Below are 17,779 nucleotides of genomic sequence, written 5' to 3'. Positions count from 1 at the left end.
CTTAGGATATTGTAAGTTATTCAGTTTGCTTAAAAACAAGATGTCTTGCTCTGAAACAGTGTATAAGCTGATTACAATGCATAGAAGCCCAGTTTCTTTGTGGTTAGAGGTGTAGAAACAGAGTTGCAATTACTTTAAATGGTCAAATTACAAACAAGATAAAACACCTTGTTTCTCCCCTGTATAAAATCTTTTCACTTGAAATATGTGTTTTCTTAGCATATTGTAAGTTATTCAGTTTGGTTAAAAACAGTATTTCTTGCTCTGAAACCATGTATAAGCCGATTACAATGCATAGAAACCCTGTTTCTTTATGGTTAGAGGTGTAGTAACAGAGTTGCAATTACTTTAAATGGTCAAATTACAAAAATGTTAAAACACCTTGTTTCTCCCCTGTATAAAATATTTTCACTTGAAATATGTGTTTTCCTTAGGATATTGTAAGTTGTTCAGTTTGCTTAAAAACAAGATGTCTTGCTCTGAAACAGTGTATAAGCTGATTACAATGCATAGAAGCCCTGTTTCTTTCTGGTTAGAGGTGTAGAAACAGAGTTGCAATTACTTTAAATGGTCAAATTACAAACATGATAAAACACCTTGTTTCTCTCCTGTATAAAATCTTTTCACTTGAAATATGTGTTTTCTTAGCATATTGTAAGTTATTCAGTTTGGGTAAAAACAGTATTTCTTGGTCTGAAACCATGTATAAGCCGATTACAATGCATAGAAACCCTGTTTCTTTCTGGTTAGAGGTGTAGAAACAGAGTTGCAATTACTTTAAATGGTCAAATTACAAACATTTTAAAACACCTTGTTTCTCCCCTGTATAAAATATTTTCACTTGATATATGTGTTTTCTTAGCATATTGTAAGTTATTCAGTTTGCTTAAAAACAAGATGTCTTGCTCTGAAACAGTGTATAAGCCGATTACAATGCATAGAAGCCCTGTTTCTTTCTGGTTAGAGGTGTAGAAACAGAGTTGCAATTACTTTAAATGGTCAAATTACAAACATGTTAAAACACCTTGTTTCTCCCCTGTATAAAATCTTTTCACTTGAAATATGTGTTTTCTTAGGATATTGTAAGTTATTCAGTTTGGTTAAAAACAGTATTTCTTGCTCTGAAACCATGTATAAGCCGATTACAATGCATAGAAACCCTGTTTCTTTCTGGTTAGAGGTGTAGAAACAGAGTTGCAATTACTTTAAATGGTCAAATTACAAACATGTTAAAACCCCTTGTTTCTCCCCTGGATAAAATCTGTTTATATGAAATATGTGTTTTCTTAGGATATTGTAAGTTATTCAGTTTGGTTAAAAACAGTATTTCTTGCTCTGAAACCATGTATAAGCCGATTACAATGCATGGAAACGTTGCCTCCTTGTGGTTAGAGGTGTAGAAACAGAGTTGCAATTACTTTAAATGGTCAAATTACAAACATGTTAAAACCCCTTGTTTCTCCCCTGGATAAAATCTGTTTATATGAAATATGTGTTTTCTTAGGATATTGTAAGTTGTTCAGTTTGCTTAAAAACAATATGTCTTGCTCTGAAACCATGTATAAGCCGATTCCAATGCATAGAAACCCTGTTTCTTTATAGTTAGAGGTGTAGAAACAGAGTTGCAATTACTTTAAATTGTCAAATTACAAAACCTTGTTTCTCGCCTGTATAAAATCTTTTCACTTGAAATATGTGTTTTCTTAGGATTTTGTAAGTTATTCAGTTTGGTTAAAAACAAGATGTCTTGCTCTGAAACAGTGTATAAGCTGAATACAATGCATAGAAGCCCTGTTTCTTTCTGGTTAGAGGTGTAGAAACAGAGTTGCAATTACTTTAAATGGTCAAATTACAAACATGATAAAACACCTTCTTTCTCCCCTGTATAAAATCTTTTCACTTGAAATATGTGTTTTCTTAGCATATTGTAAGTTATTCAGTTTGGTTAAAAACAGTATTTCTTGCTCTGAAACCATGTATAAGCCGATTACAATGCATAGAAACCCTGTTTCTTTATGGTTAGAGGTGTAGAAACAGAGTTGCAATTACTTTAAATGGTCAAATTACAAACATGTTAAAACAACTTGTTTCTCCCCTGTATAAAATATTTTCACTTGAAATATGTGTTTTCTTAGGATATTGTAAGTTATTCAGTTTGCTTAAAAACAAGATGTCTTGCTCTGAAACAGTGTATAAGCCGATTACAATGCATAGAAGCCCTGTTTGTTTCTGGTTAGAGGTGCAGAAACAGAGTTGCAATTACTTTAAATGGTCAAATTACAAACATGTTAAATCCCCTTGTTTCTCCCCTGTATAAAATCTTTTTACTTGAAATATGTGTTTTCTTAGGATATTGTAAGTTATTCAGTTTGCTTAAAAACAAGATGTCTTGCTCTGAAACAGTGTATAAGCCGATTAAAATGCATAGAAGCCCTGTTTCTTTCTGGTTAGAGGTGTAGAAACAGAGTTGCAATTAATTTAAATGGTCAAATTACAAACATGTTAAAACACCTTGTTTCTCCCCTGTATAAAATCTTTTCACTTGAAATATGTGTTTTCTAAGGATATTGTAAGTTATTCAGTTTGGTTAAAAACACTATTTCTTGCTCTGAAACCATGTATAAGCCGATTACAAAGCATAGAAACCCTGTTTCTTTCTGGTTAGAGGTGTAGAAACAGAGTTGCAATTACTTTAAATGGTCAAATTACAAACATGTTAAAACCCCTTGTTTCTCCCCTGGATAAAATCTGTTTATATGAAATATGTGTTTTCTTAGGATATTGTAAGTTATTCAGTTTGGTTAAAAACAGTATTTCTTGCTCTGAAACCATGTATAAGCCGATTACAATGCATGGAAACGTTGCCTCCTTGTGGTTAGAGGTGTAGAAACAGAGTTGCAATTACTTTAAATGGTCAAATTACAAACATGTTAAAACCCCTTGTTTCTCCCCTGGATAAAATCTGTTTATATGAAATATGTGTTTTCTTAGGATATTGTAAGTTGTTCAGTTTGCTTAAAAACAAGATGTCTTGCTCTGAAACAGTGTATAAGCTGATTACAATGCATAGAAGCCCTGTTTCTTTGTGGTTAGAGGTGTAGAAACAGAGTTGCAATTACTTTAAATGGTCAAATTACAAACATGATAAAACACCTTGTTTCTCCCCTGTATAAAATCTTTTCACTTGAAATATGTGTTTTCTTAGCATATTGTAAGTTATTCAGTTTGGTTAAAAACAGTATTTCTTGCTCTGAAACCATGTATAAGCCGATTACAATGCATAGAAACCCTGTTTCTTTCTGGTTAGAGGTGTAGAAACAGAGTTGCAATTACTTTAAATGGTCAAATTACAAACATGTTAAATCCCCTTGTTTCTCCCCTGTATAAAATCTTTTTACTTGAAATATGTGTTTTCTTAGGATATTGTAAGTTATTCAGTTTGGTTAAAAACAGTATTTCTTGCTCTGAAACCATGTATAAGCCGATTACAATGCATAGAAACGTTGCCTCCTTGTGGTTAGAGGTGTAGAAACAGAGTTGCAATTACTTTAAATGGTCAAATTACAAACATGTTAAAACACCTTGTTTCTCCCCTGTATAAAATCTTTTCACTTGAAATATGTGTTTTCTTAGGATATTGTAAGTTGTTCAGTTTGCTTAAAAACAAGATGTCTTGCTCTGAAACAGTATATAAGCTGATTACAATGCATAGAAGCCCTGTTTCTTTCTGGTTAGAGGTGTAGAAACAGAGTTGCAATTACTTTAAATGGTCAAATTACAAACATGTTAAAACACCTTGTTTCTCCCCTGTATAAAATATTTTCAATTGAAATATGTGTTTTCTTAGGATATTGTAAGTTGTTCAGTTTGCTTAAAAACAAGATGTCTTGCTCTGAAACAGTGTATAAGCTGATTACAATGCATAGAAGCCCTGTTTCTTTCTGGTTAGAGGTGTAGAAACAGAGTTGCAATTACTTTAAATGGTCAAATTACAAACATGTTAAATCCCCTTGTTTCTCCCCTGTATAAAATCTTTTTACTTGAAATATGTGTTTTCTTAGGATATTGTAAGTTATTCAGTTTGCTTAAAAACAAGATGTCTTGCTCTGAAACAGTGTATAAGCCGATTAAAATGCATAGAAGCCCTGTTTCTTTCTGGTTAGAGGTGTAGAAACAGAGTTGCAATTAATTTAAATGGTCAAATTACAAACATGTTAAAACACCTTGTTTCTCCCCTGTATAAAATCTTTTCACTTGAAATATGTGTTTTCTTAGGATATTGTAAGTTATTCAGTTTGGTTAAAAACAGTATTTCTTGCTCTGAAACCATGTATAAGCCGATTACAATGCATAGAAACCCTGTTTCTTTCTGGTTAGAGGTGTAGAAACAGAGTTGCAATTAATTTAAATGGTCAAATTACAAACATGTTAAAACACCTTGTTTCTCCCCTGTATAAAATCTTTTTACTTGAAATATGTGTTTTCTTAGGATATTGTAAGTTATTCAGTTTGCTTAAAAACAGTATTTCTTGCTCTGAAACCATGTATAAGCCGATTACAATGCATGGAAACGTTGCCTCCTTGTGGTTAGAGGTGTAGAAACAGAGTTGCAATTACTTTAAATGGTCAAATTACAAACATGTTAAAACACCTTGTTTCTCCCCTGTATAAAATCTTTTCACTTGAAATATGTGTTTTCTTAGGATATTGTAAGTTGTTCAGTTTGCTTAAAAACAAGATGTCTTGCTCTGAAACAGTGTATAAGCTGATTACAATGCATAGAAGCCCTGTTTCTTTCTGGTTAGAGGTGTAGAAACAGAGTTGCAATTACTTTAAATGGTCAAATTACAAACATGTTAAAACACCTTGTTTCTCCCCTGTATAAAATATTTTCAATTGAAATATGTGTTTTCTTAGGATATTGTAAGTTGTTCAGTTTGCTTAAAAACAAGATGTCTTGCTCTGAAACAGTGTATAAGCTGATTACAATGCATAGAAGCCCTGTTTCTTTCTGGTTAGAGGTGTAGAAACAGAGTTGCAATTACTTTAAATGGTCAAATTACAAACATGTTAAATCCCCTTGTTTCTCCCCTGTATAAAATCTTTTTACTTGAAATATGTGTTTTCTTAGGATATTGTAAGTTATTCAGTTTGCTTAAAAACAAGATGTCTTGCTCTGAAACAGTGTATAAGCCGATTAAAATGCATAGAAGCCCTGTTTCTTTCTGGTTAGAGGTGTAGAAACAGAGTTGCAATTAATTTAAATGGTCAAATTACAAACATGTTAAAACACCTTGTTTCTCCCCTGTATAAAATCTTTTCACTTGAAATATGTGTTTTCTTAGGATATTGTAAGTTATTCAGTTTGGTTAAAAACAGTATTTCTTGCTCTGAAACCATGTATAAGCCGATTACAATGCATAGAAGCCCTGTTTCTTTCTGGTTAGAGGTGTAGAAACAGAGTTGCAATTAATTTAAATGGTCAAATTACAAACATGTTAAAACACCTTGTTTCTCCCCTGTATAAAATCTTTTTACTTGAAATATGTGTTTTCTTAGGATATTGTAAGTTATTCAGTTTGCTTAAAAACAGTATTTCTTGCTCTGAAACCATGTATAAGCCGATTACAATGCATGGAAACGTTGCCTCCTTGTGGTTAGAGGTGTAGAAACAGAGTTGCAATTACTTTAAATGGTCAAATTACAAACATGTTAAAACACCTTGTTTCTCCCCTGTATAAAATCTTTTCACTTGAAATATGTGTTTTCTTAGGATATTGTAAGTTGTTCAGTTTGCTTAAAAACAAGATGTCTTGCTCTGAAACAGTGTATAAGCTGATTACAATGCATAGAAGCCCTGTTTCTTTCTGGTTAGAGGTGTAGAAACAGAGTTGCAATTACTTTAAATGGTCAAATTACAAACATGTTAAAACACCTTGTTTCTCCCCTGTATAAAATATTTTCACTTGAAATATGTGTTTTCTTAGGATATTGTAAGTTGTTCAGTTTGCTTAAAAACAAGATGTCTTGCTCTGAAACAGTGTATAAGCTGATTACAATGCATAGAAGCCCTGTTTCTTTCTGGTTAGAGGTGTAGAAACAGAGTTGCAATTACTTTAAATGGTCAAATTACAAACATGTTAAAACGCCTTGTTTCTCCCCTGTATAAAATCTTTTTACTTGAAATATGTGTTTTCTTAGGATATTGTAAGTTTTTCAGTTTGCTTAAAAACAAGATGTCTTGCTCTGAAACAGTGTATAAGCCGATTACAATGCATAGAAGCCCTGTTTCTTTCTGGTTAGAGGTGTAGAAACAGAGTTGCAATTACTTTAAATGGTCAAATTACAAACATGTTAAAACACCTTGTTTCTCCCCTGTATAAAATCTTTTCACTTGAAATATGTGTTTTCTTAGGATATTGTAAGTTATTCAGTTTGGTTAAAAACAGTATTTCTTGCTCTGAAACCATGTATAAGCCGATTACAATGCATAGAAACCCTGTTTCTTTCTGGTTAGAGGTGTAGAAACAGAGTTGCAATTACTTTAAATGGTCAAATTACAAACATGTTAAAACCCCTTGTTTCTCCCCTGGATAAAATCTGTTTATATGAAATATGTGTTTTCTTAGGATATTGTAAGTTATTCAGTTTGGTTAAAAACAGTATTTCTTGCTCTGAAACCATGTATAAGCCGATTACAATGCATGGAAACGTTGCCTCCTTGTGGTTAGAGGTGTAGAAACAGAGTTGCAATTACTTTAAATGGTCAAATTACAAACATGTTAAAACCCCTTGTTTCTCCCCTGGATAAAATCTGTTTATATGAAATATGTGTTTTCTTAGGATATTGTAAGTTGTTCAGTTTGCTTAAAAACAAGATGTCTTGCTCTGAAACAGTGTATAAGCTGATTACAATGCATAGAAGCCCTGTTTCTTTCTGGTTAGAGGTATAGAAACAGAGTTGCAATTACTTTAAATGGTCAAATTACAAACATGTTAAAACACCTTGTTTCTCCCCTGTATAAAATCTTTTTACTTGAAATATGTGTTTTCTTAGGATATTGTAAGTTTTTCAGTTTGCTTAAAAACAAGATGTCTTGCTCTGAAACAGTGTATAAGCTGATTACAATGCATAGAAGCCCTGTTTCTTTATGGTTAGAGGTGTAGAAACAGAGTTGCAATTACTTTAAATGGTCAAATTACAAACATGTTAAATCCCCTTGTTTCTCCCCTGTATAAAATCTTTTTACTTGAAATATGTGTTTTCTTAGGATATTGTAAGTTATTCAGTTTGCTTAAAAACAAGATGTCTTGCTCTGAAACAGTGTATAAGCCGATTACAATGCATAGAAGCCCTGTTTCTTTCTGGTTAGAGGTGTAGAAACAGAGTTGCAATTACTTTAAATGGTCAAATTACAAACATGTTAAAACCCCTTGTTTCTCCCCTGGATAAAATCTGTTTATATGAAATATGTGTTTTCTTAGGATATTGTAAGTTGTTCAGTTTGCTTAAAAACAAGATGTCTTGCTCTGAAACAGTGTATAAGCTGATTACAATGCATAGAAGCCCTGTTTCTTTCTGGTTAGAGGTGTAGAAACAGAGTTGCAATTACTTTAAATGGTCAAATTACAAACATGATAAAACACCTTGTTTCTCCCCTGTATAAAATCTTTTCACTTGAAATATGTGTTTTCTTAGCATATTGTAAGTTATTCAGTTTGGTTAAAAACAGTATTTCTTGCTCTGAAACCATGTATAAGCCGATTACAATGCATAGAAACCCTGTTTCTTTATGGTTAGAGGTGTAGAAACAGAGTTGCAATTACTTTAAATGGTCAAATTACAAACATGTTAAAACACCTTGTTTCTCCCCTGTATAAAATCTTTTCACTTGAAATATGTGTTTTCTTAGGATATTGTAAGTTATTCAGTTTGCTTAAAAACAAGATGTCTTGCTCTGAAACAGTGTATAAGCCGATTACAATGCATAGAAGCCCTGTTTCTTTCTGGTTAGAGGTGTAGAAACAGAGTTGCAATTACTTTAAATGGTCAAATTACAAACATGATAAAACACCTTGTTTCTCCCCTGTATAAAATCTTTTCACTTGAAATATGTGTTTTCTTAGCATATTGTAAGTTATTCAGTTTGGTTAAAAACAGTATTTCTTGCTCTGAAACCATGTATAAGCCGATTACAATGCATAGAAACCCTGTTTCTTTCTGGTTAGAGGTGTAGAAACAGAGTTGCAATTACTTTAAATGGTCAAATTACAAACATGTTAAATCCCCTTGTTTCTCCCCTGTATAAAATCTTTTTACTTGAAATATGTGTTTTCTTAGGATATTGTAAGTTATTCAGTTTGGTTAAAAACAGTATTTCTTGCTCTGAAACCATGTATAAGCCGATTACAATGCATAGAAACGTTGCCTCCTTGTGGTTAGAGGTGTAGAAACAGAGTTGCAATTACTTTAAATGGTCAAATTACAAACATGTTAAAACACCTTGTTTCTCCCCTGTATAAAATCTTTTCACTTGAAATATGTGTTTTCTTAGGATATTGTAAGTTGTTCAGTTTGCTTAAAAACAAGATGTCTTGCTCTGAAACAGTATATAAGCTGATTACAATGCATAGAAGCCCTGTTTCTTTCTGGTTAGAGGTGTAGAAACAGAGTTGCAATTACTTTAAATGGTCAAATTACAAACATGTTAAAACACCTTGTTTCTCCCCTGTATAAAATATTTTCAATTGAAATATGTGTTTTCTTAGGATATTGTAAGTTGTTCAGTTTGCTTAAAAACAAGATGTCTTGCTCTGAAACAGTGTATAAGCTGATTACAATGCATAGAAGCCCTGTTTCTTTCTGGTTAGAGGTGTAGAAACAGAGTTGCAATTACTTTAAATGGTCAAATTACAAACATGTTAAATCCCCTTGTTTCTCCCCTGTATAAAATCTTTTTACTTGAAATATGTGTTTTCTTAGGATATTGTAAGTTATTCAGTTTGCTTAAAAACAAGATGTCTTGCTCTGAAACAGTGTATAAGCCGATTAAAATGCATAGAAGCCCTGTTTCTTTCTGGTTAGAGGTGTAGAAACAGAGTTGCAATTAATTTAAATGGTCAAATTACAAACATGTTAAAACACCTTGTTTCTCCCCTGTATAAAATCTTTTCACTTGAAATATGTGTTTTCTTAGGATATTGTAAGTTATTCAGTTTGGTTAAAAACAGTATTTCTTGCTCTGAAACCATGTATAAGCCGATTACAATGCATAGAAACCCTGTTTCTTTCTGGTTAGAGGTGTAGAAACAGAGTTGCAATTAATTTAAATGGTCAAATTACAAACATGTTAAAACACCTTGTTTCTCCCCTGTATAAAATCTTTTTACTTGAAATATGTGTTTTCTTAGGATATTGTAAGTTATTCAGTTTGCTTAAAAACAGTATTTCTTGCTCTGAAACCATGTATAAGCCGATTACAATGCATGGAAACGTTGCCTCCTTGTGGTTAGAGGTGTAGAAACAGAGTTGCAATTACTTTAAATGGTCAAATTACAAACATGTTAAAACACCTTGTTTCTCCCCTGTATAAAATCTTTTCACTTGAAATATGTGTTTTCTTAGGATATTGTAAGTTGTTCAGTTTGCTTAAAAACAAGATGTCTTGCTCTGAAACAGTGTATAAGCTGATTACAATGCATAGAAGCCCTGTTTCTTTCTGGTTAGAGGTGTAGAAACAGAGTTGCAATTACTTTAAATGGTCAAATTACAAACATGTTAAAACACCTTGTTTCTCCCCTGTATAAAATATTTTCAATTGAAATATGTGTTTTCTTAGGATATTGTAAGTTGTTCAGTTTGCTTAAAAACAAGATGTCTTGCTCTGAAACAGTGTATAAGCTGATTACAATGCATAGAAGCCCTGTTTCTTTCTGGTTAGAGGTGTAGAAACAGAGTTGCAATTACTTTAAATGGTCAAATTACAAACATGTTAAATCCCCTTGTTTCTCCCCTGTATAAAATCTTTTTACTTGAAATATGTGTTTTCTTAGGATATTGTAAGTTATTCAGTTTGCTTAAAAACAAGATGTCTTGCTCTGAAACAGTGTATAAGCCGATTAAAATGCATAGAAGCCCTGTTTCTTTCTGGTTAGAGGTGTAGAAACAGAGTTGCAATTAATTTAAATGGTCAAATTACAAACATGTTAAAACACCTTGTTTCTCCCCTGTATAAAATCTTTTCACTTGAAATATGTGTTTTCTTAGGATATTGTAAGTTATTCAGTTTGGTTAAAAACAGTATTTCTTGCTCTGAAACCATGTATAAGCCGATTACAATGCATAGAAGCCCTGTTTCTTTCTGGTTAGAGGTGTAGAAACAGAGTTGCAATTAATTTAAATGGTCAAATTACAAACATGTTAAAACACCTTGTTTCTCCCCTGTATAAAATCTTTTTACTTGAAATATGTGTTTTCTTAGGATATTGTAAGTTATTCAGTTTGCTTAAAAACAGTATTTCTTGCTCTGAAACCATGTATAAGCCGATTACAATGCATGGAAACGTTGCCTCCTTGTGGTTAGAGGTGTAGAAACAGAGTTGCAATTACTTTAAATGGTCAAATTACAAACATGTTAAAACACCTTGTTTCTCCCCTGTATAAAATCTTTTCACTTGAAATATGTGTTTTCTTAGGATATTATAAGTTGTTCAGTTTGCTTAAAAACAAGATGTCTTGCTCTGAAACAGTGTATAAGCTGATTACAATGCATAGAAGCCCTGTTTCTTTCTGGTTAGAGGTGTAGAAACAGAGTTGCAATTACTTTAAATGGTCAAATTACAAACATGTTAAAACACCTTGTTTCTCCCCTGTATAAAATATTTTCACTTGAAATATGTGTTTTCTTAGGATATTGTAAGTTGTTCAGTTTGCTTAAAAACAAGATGTCTTGCTCTGAAACAGTGTATAAGCTGATTACAATGCATAGAAGCCCTGTTTCTTTCTGGTTAGAGGTGTAGAAACAGAGTTGCAATTACTTTAAATGGTCAAATTACAAACATGTTAAAACGCCTTGTTTCTCCCCTGTATAAAATCTTTTTACTTGAAATATGTGTTTTCTTAGGATATTGTAAGTTTTTCAGTTTGCTTAAAAACAAGATGTCTTGCTCTGAAACAGTGTATAAGCCGATTACAATGCATAGAAGCCCTGTTTCTTTCTGGTTAGAGGTGTAGAAACAGAGTTGCAATTACTTTAAATGGTCAAATTACAAACATGTTAAAACACCTTGTTTCTCCCCTGTATAAAATCTTTTCACTTGAAATATGTGTTTTCTTAGGATATTGTAAGTTATTCAGTTTGGTTAAAAACAGTATTTCTTGCTCTGAAACCATGTATAAGCCGATTACAATGCATAGAAACCCTGTTTCTTTCTGGTTAGAGGTGTAGAAACAGAGTTGCAATTACTTTAAATGGTCAAATTACAAACATGTTAAAACCCCTTGTTTCTCCCCTGGATAAAATCTGTTTATATGAAATATGTGTTTTCTTAGGATATTGTAAGTTATTCAGTTTGGTTAAAAACAGTATTTCTTGCTCTGAAACCATGTATAAGCCGATTACAATGCATGGAAACGTTGCCTCCTTGTGGTTAGAGGTGTAGAAACAGAGTTGCAATTACTTTAAATGGTCAAATTACAAACATGTTAAAACCCCTTGTTTCTCCCCTGGATAAAATCTGTTTATATGAAATATGTGTTTTCTTAGGATATTGTAAGTTGTTCAGTTTGCTTAAAAACAAGATGTCTTGCTCTGAAACAGTGTATAAGCTGATTACAATGCATAGAAGCCCTGTTTCTTTCTGGTTAGAGGTATAGAAATAGAGTTGCAATTACTTTAAATGGTCAAATTACAAACATGTTAAAACACCTTGTTTCTCCCCTGTATAAAATCTTTTTACTTGAAATATGTGTTTTCTTAGGATATTGTAAGTTTTTCAGTTTGCTTAAAAACAAGATGTCTTGCTCTGAAACAGTGTATAAGCTGATTACAATGCATAGAAGCCCTGTTTCTTTATGGTTAGAGGTGTAGAAACAGAGTTGCAATTACTTTAAATGGTCAAATTACAAACATGTTAAATCCCCTTGTTTCTCCCCTGTATAAAATCTTTTTACTTGAAATATGTGTTTTCTTAGGATATTGTAAGTTATTCAGTTTGCTTAAAAACAAGATGTCTTGCTCTGAAACAGTGTATAAGCCGATTACAATGCATAGAAGCCCTGTTTCTTTCTGGTTAGAGGTGTAGAAACAGAGTTGCAATTACTTTAAATGGTCAAATTACAAACATGTTAAAACCCCTTGTTTCTCCCCTGGATAAAATCTGTTTATATGAAATATGTGTTTTCTTAGGATATTGTAAGTTGTTCAGTTTGCTTAAAAACAAGATGTCTTGCTCTGAAACAGTGTATAAGCTGATTACAATGCATAGAAGCCCTGTTTCTTTCTGGTTAGAGGTGTAGAAACAGAGTTGCAATTACTTTAAATGGTCAAATTACAAACATGATAAAACACCTTGTTTCTCCCCTGTATAAAATCTTTTCACTTGAAATATGTGTTTTCTTAGCATATTGTAAGTTATTCAGTTTGGTTAAAAACAGTATTTCTTGCTCTGAAACCATGTATAAGCCGATTACAATGCATAGAAACCCTGTTTCTTTATGGTTAGAGGTGTAGAAACAGAGTTGCAATTACTTTAAATGGTCAAATTACAAACATGTTAAAACACCTTGTTTCTCCCCTGTATAAAATCTTTTCACTTGAAATATGTGTTTTCTTAGGATATTGTAAGTTATTCAGTTTGCTTAAAAACAAGATGTCTTGCTCTGAAACAGTGTATAAGCCGATTACAATGCATAGAAGCCCTGTTTCTTTCTGGTTAGAGGTGTAGAAACAGAGTTGCAATTACTTTAAATGGTCAAATTACAAACATGTTAAAACACCTTGTTTCTCCCCTGTATAAAATCTTTTTACTTGAAATATGTGTTTTCTTAGGATATTGTAAGTTTTTCAGTTTGCTTAAAAACAAGATGTCTTGCTCTGAAACAGTGTATAAGCCGATTACAATGCATAGAAGCCCTGTTTCTTTCTGGTTAGAGGTGTAGAAACAGAGTTGCAATTACTTTAAATGGTCAAATTACAAACATGTTAAAACACCTTGTTTCTCCCCTGTATAAAATATTTTCACTTGAAATATGTGTTTTCTTAGGATATTGTAAGTTGTTCAGTTTGCTTAAAAACAAGATGTCTTGCTCTGAAACAGTGTATAAGCTGATTACAATGCATAGAAGCCCTGTTTCTTTCTGGTTAGAGGTGTAGAAACAGAGTTGCAATTACTTTAAATGGTCAAATTACAAACATGATAAAACACCTTGTTTCTCCCCTGTATAAAATCTTTTCACTTGAAGTATGTGTTTTCTTAGCATATTGTAAGTTATTCAGTTTGGTTAAAAACAGTATTTCTTGCTCTGAAACCATGTATAAGCCGATTACAATGCATAGAAACCCTGTTTCTTTATGGTTAGAGGTGTAGAAACAGAGTTGCAATTACTTTAAATGGTCAAATTACAAACATGTTAAATCCCCTTGTTTCTCCCCTGTATAAAATCTTTTTACTTGAAATATGTGTTTTCTTAGGATATTGTAAGTTATTCAGTTTGCTTAAAAACAAGATGTCTTGCTCTGAAACAGTGTATAAGCCGATTACAATGCATAGAAGCCCTGTTTCTTTCTGGTTAGAGGTGTAGAAACAGAGTTGCAATTACTTTAAATGGTCAAATTACAAACATGTTAAATCCCCTTGTTTCTCCCCTGTATAAAATCTTTTTACTTGAAATATGTGTTTTCTTAGGATATTGTAAGTTATTCAGTTTGCTTAAAAACAAGATGTCTTGCTCTGAAACAGTGTATAAGCCGATTAAAATGCATAGAAGCCCTGTTTCTTTCTGGTTAGAGGTGTAGAAACAGAGTTGCAATTAATTTAAATGGTCAAATTACAAACATGTTAAAACACCTTGTTTCTCCCCTGTATAAAATCTTTTCACTTGAAATATGTGTTTTCTTAGGATATTGTAAGTTATTCAGTTTGGTTAAAAACAGTATTTCTTGCTCTGAAACCATGTATAAGCCGATTACAATGCATAGAAACCCTGTTTCTTTCTGGTTAGAGGTGTAGAAACAGAGTTGCAATTACTTTAAATGGTCAAATTACAAACATGTTAAAACCCCTTGTTTCTCCCCTGGATAAAATCTGTTTATATGAAATATGTGTTTTCTTAGGATATTGTAAGTTATTCAGTTTGGTTAAAAACAGTATTTCTTGCTCTGAAACCATGTATAAGCCGATTACAATGCATGGAAACGTTGCCTCCTTGTGGTTAGAGGTGTAGAAACAGAGTTGCAATTACTTTAAATGGTCAAATTACAAACATGTTAAAACCCCTTGTTTCTCCCCTGGATAAAATCTGTTTATATGAAATATGTGTTTTCTTAGGATATTGTAAGTTGTTCAGTTTGCTTAAAAACAAGATGTCTTGCTCTGAAACAGTGTATAAGCTGATTACAATGCATAGAAGCCCTGTTTCTTTCTGGTTAGAGGTATAGAAACAGAGTTGCAATTACTTTAAATGGTCAAATTACAAACATGTTAAAACACCTTGTTTCTCCCCTGTATAAAATCTTTTTACTTGAAATATGTGTTTTCTTAGGATATTGTAAGTTTTTCAGTTTGCTTAAAAACAAGATGTCTTGCTCTGAAACAGTGTATAAGCTGATTACAATGCATAGAAGCCCTGTTTCTTTATGGTTAGAGGTGTAGAAACAGAGTTGCAATTACTTTAAATGGTCAAATTACAAACATGTTAAAACACCTTGTTTCTCCCCTGTATAAAATCTTTTTACTTGAAATATGTGTTTTCTTAGGATATTGTAAGTTATTCAGTTTGCTTAAAAACAGTATTTCTTGCTCTGAAACCATGTATAAGCCGATTACAATGCATGGAAACGTTGCCTCCTTGTGGTTAGAGGTGTAGAAACAGAGTTGCAATTACTTTAAATGGTCAAATTACAAACATGTTAAAACACCTTGTTTCTCCCCTGTATAAAATCTTTTCACTTGAAATATGTGTTTTCTTAGGATATTGTAAGTTGTTCAGTTTGCTTAAAAACAAGATGTCTTGCTCTGAAACAGTGTATAAGCTGATTACAATGCATAGAAGCCCTGTTTCTTTCTGGTTAGAGGTGTAGAAACAGAGTTGCAATTACTTTAAATGGTCAAATTACAAACATGTTAAAACACCTTGTTTCTCCCCTGTATAAAATATTTTCAATTGAAATATGTGTTTTCTTAGGATATTGTAAGTTGTTCAGTTTGCTTAAAAACAAGATGTCTTGCTCTGAAACAGTGTATAAGCTGATTACAATGCATAGAAGCCCTGTTTCTTTCTGGTTAGAGGTGTAGAAACAGAGTTGCAATTACTTTAAATGGTCAAATTACAAACATGTTAAATCCCCTTGTTTCTCCCCTGTATAAAATCTTTTTACTTGAAATATGTGTTTTCTTAGGATATTGTAAGTTATTCAGTTTGCTTAAAAACAAGATGTCTTGCTCTGAAACAGTGTATAAGCCGATTAAAATGCATAGAAGCCCTGTTTCTTTCTGGTTAGAGGTGTAGAAACAGAGTTGCAATTAATTTAAATGGTCAAATTACAAACATGTTAAAACACCTTGTTTCTCCCCTGTATAAAATCTTTTCACTTGAAATATGTGTTTTCTTAGGATATTGTAAGTTATTCAGTTTGGTTAAAAACAGTATTTCTTGCTCTGAAACCATGTATAAGCCGATTACAATGCATAGAAGCCCTGTTTCTTTCTGGTTAGAGGTGTAGAAACAGAGTTGCAATTAATTTAAATGGTCAAATTACAAACATGTTAAAACACCTTGTTTCTCCCCTGTATAAAATCTTTTTACTTGAAATATGTGTTTTCTTAGGATATTGTAAGTTATTCAGTTTGCTTAAAAACAGTATTTCTTGCTCTGAAACCATGTATAAGCCGATTACAATGCATGGAAACGTTGCCTCCTTGTGGTTAGAGGTGTAGAAACAGAGTTGCAATTACTTTAAATGGTCAAATTACAAACATGTTAAAACACCTTGTTTCTCCCCTGTATAAAATATTTTCACTTGAAATATGTGTTTTCTTAGGATATTGTAAGTTGTTCAGTTTGCTTAAAAACAAGATGTCTTGCTCTGAAACAGTGTATAAGCTGATTACAATGCATAGAAGCCCTGTTTCTTTCTGGTTAGAGGTGTAGAAACAGAGTTGCAATTACTTTAAATGGTCAAATTACAAACATGTTAAAACGCCTTGTTTCTCCCCTGTATAAAATCTTTTTACTTGAAATATGTGTTTTCTTAGGATATTGTAAGTTTTTCAGTTTGCTTAAAAACAAGATGTCTTGCTCTGAAACAGTGTATAAGCCGATTACAATGCATAGAAGCCCTGTTTCTTTCTGGTTAGAGGTGTAGAAACAGAGTTGCAATTACTTTAAATGGTCAAATTACAAACATGTTAAAACACCTTGTTTCTCCCCTGTATAAAATCTTTTCACTTGAAATATGTGTTTTCTTAGGATATTGTAAGTTATTCAGTTTGGTTAAAAACAGTATTTCTTGCTCTGAAACCATGTATAAGCCGATTACAATGCATAGAAACCCTGTTTCTTTCTGGTTAGAGGTGTAGAAACAGAGTTGCAATTACTTTAAATGGTCAAATTACAAACATGTTAAAACCCCTTGTTTCTCCCCTGGATAAAATCTGTTTATATGAAATATGTGTTTTCTTAGGATATTGTAAGTTATTCAGTTTGGTTAAAAACAGTATTTCTTGCTCTGAAACCATGTATAAGCCGATTACAATGCATGGAAACGTTGCCTCCTTGTGGTTAGAGGTGTAGAAACAGAGTTGCAATTACTTTAAATGGTCAAATTACAAACATGTTAAAACCCCTTGTTTCTCCCCTGGATAAAATCTGTTTATATGAAATATGTGTTTTCTTAGGATATTGTAAGTTGTTCAGTTTGCTTAAAAACAAGATGTCTTGCTCTGAAACAGTGTATAAGCTGATTACAATGCATAGAAGCCCTGTTTCTTTCTGGTTAGAGGTATAGAAACAGAGTTGCAATTACTTTAAATGGTCAAATTACAAACATGTTAAAACACCTTGTTTCTCCCCTGTATAAAATCTTTTTACTTGAAATATGTGTTTTCTTAGGATATTGTAAGTTTTTCAGTTTGCTTAAAAACAAGATGTCTTGCTCTGAAACAGTGTATAAGCTGATTACAATGCATAGAAGCCCTGTTTCTTTATGGTTAGAGGTGTAGAAACAGAGTTGCAATTACTTTAAATGGTCAAATTACAAACATGTTAAATCCCCTTGTTTCTCCCCTGTATAAAATCTTTTTACTTGAAATATGTGTTTTCTTAGGATATTGTAAGTTATTCAGTTTGCTTAAAAACAAGATGTCTTGCTCTGAAACAGTGTATAAGCCGATTACAATGCATAGAAGCCCTGTTTCTTTCTGGTTAGAGGTGTAGAAACAGAGTTGCAATTACTTTAAATGGTCAAATTACAAACATGTTAAAACCCCTTGTTTCTCCCCTGGATAAAATCTGTTTATATGAAATATGTGTTTTCTTAGGATATTGTAAGTTGTTCAGTTT

This window comes from Electrophorus electricus, chromosome 1 (assembly GCF_041902795.1).
Source record: "Electrophorus electricus isolate QZ-2024a chromosome 1, ASM4190279v1, whole genome shotgun sequence".
Lineage (NCBI taxonomy): Eukaryota > Metazoa > Chordata > Actinopteri > Gymnotiformes > Gymnotidae > Electrophorus > Electrophorus electricus.
The sequence above is the reverse complement of the archived record's forward strand: the minus strand, read 5'-3'. Positions refer to the sequence as shown.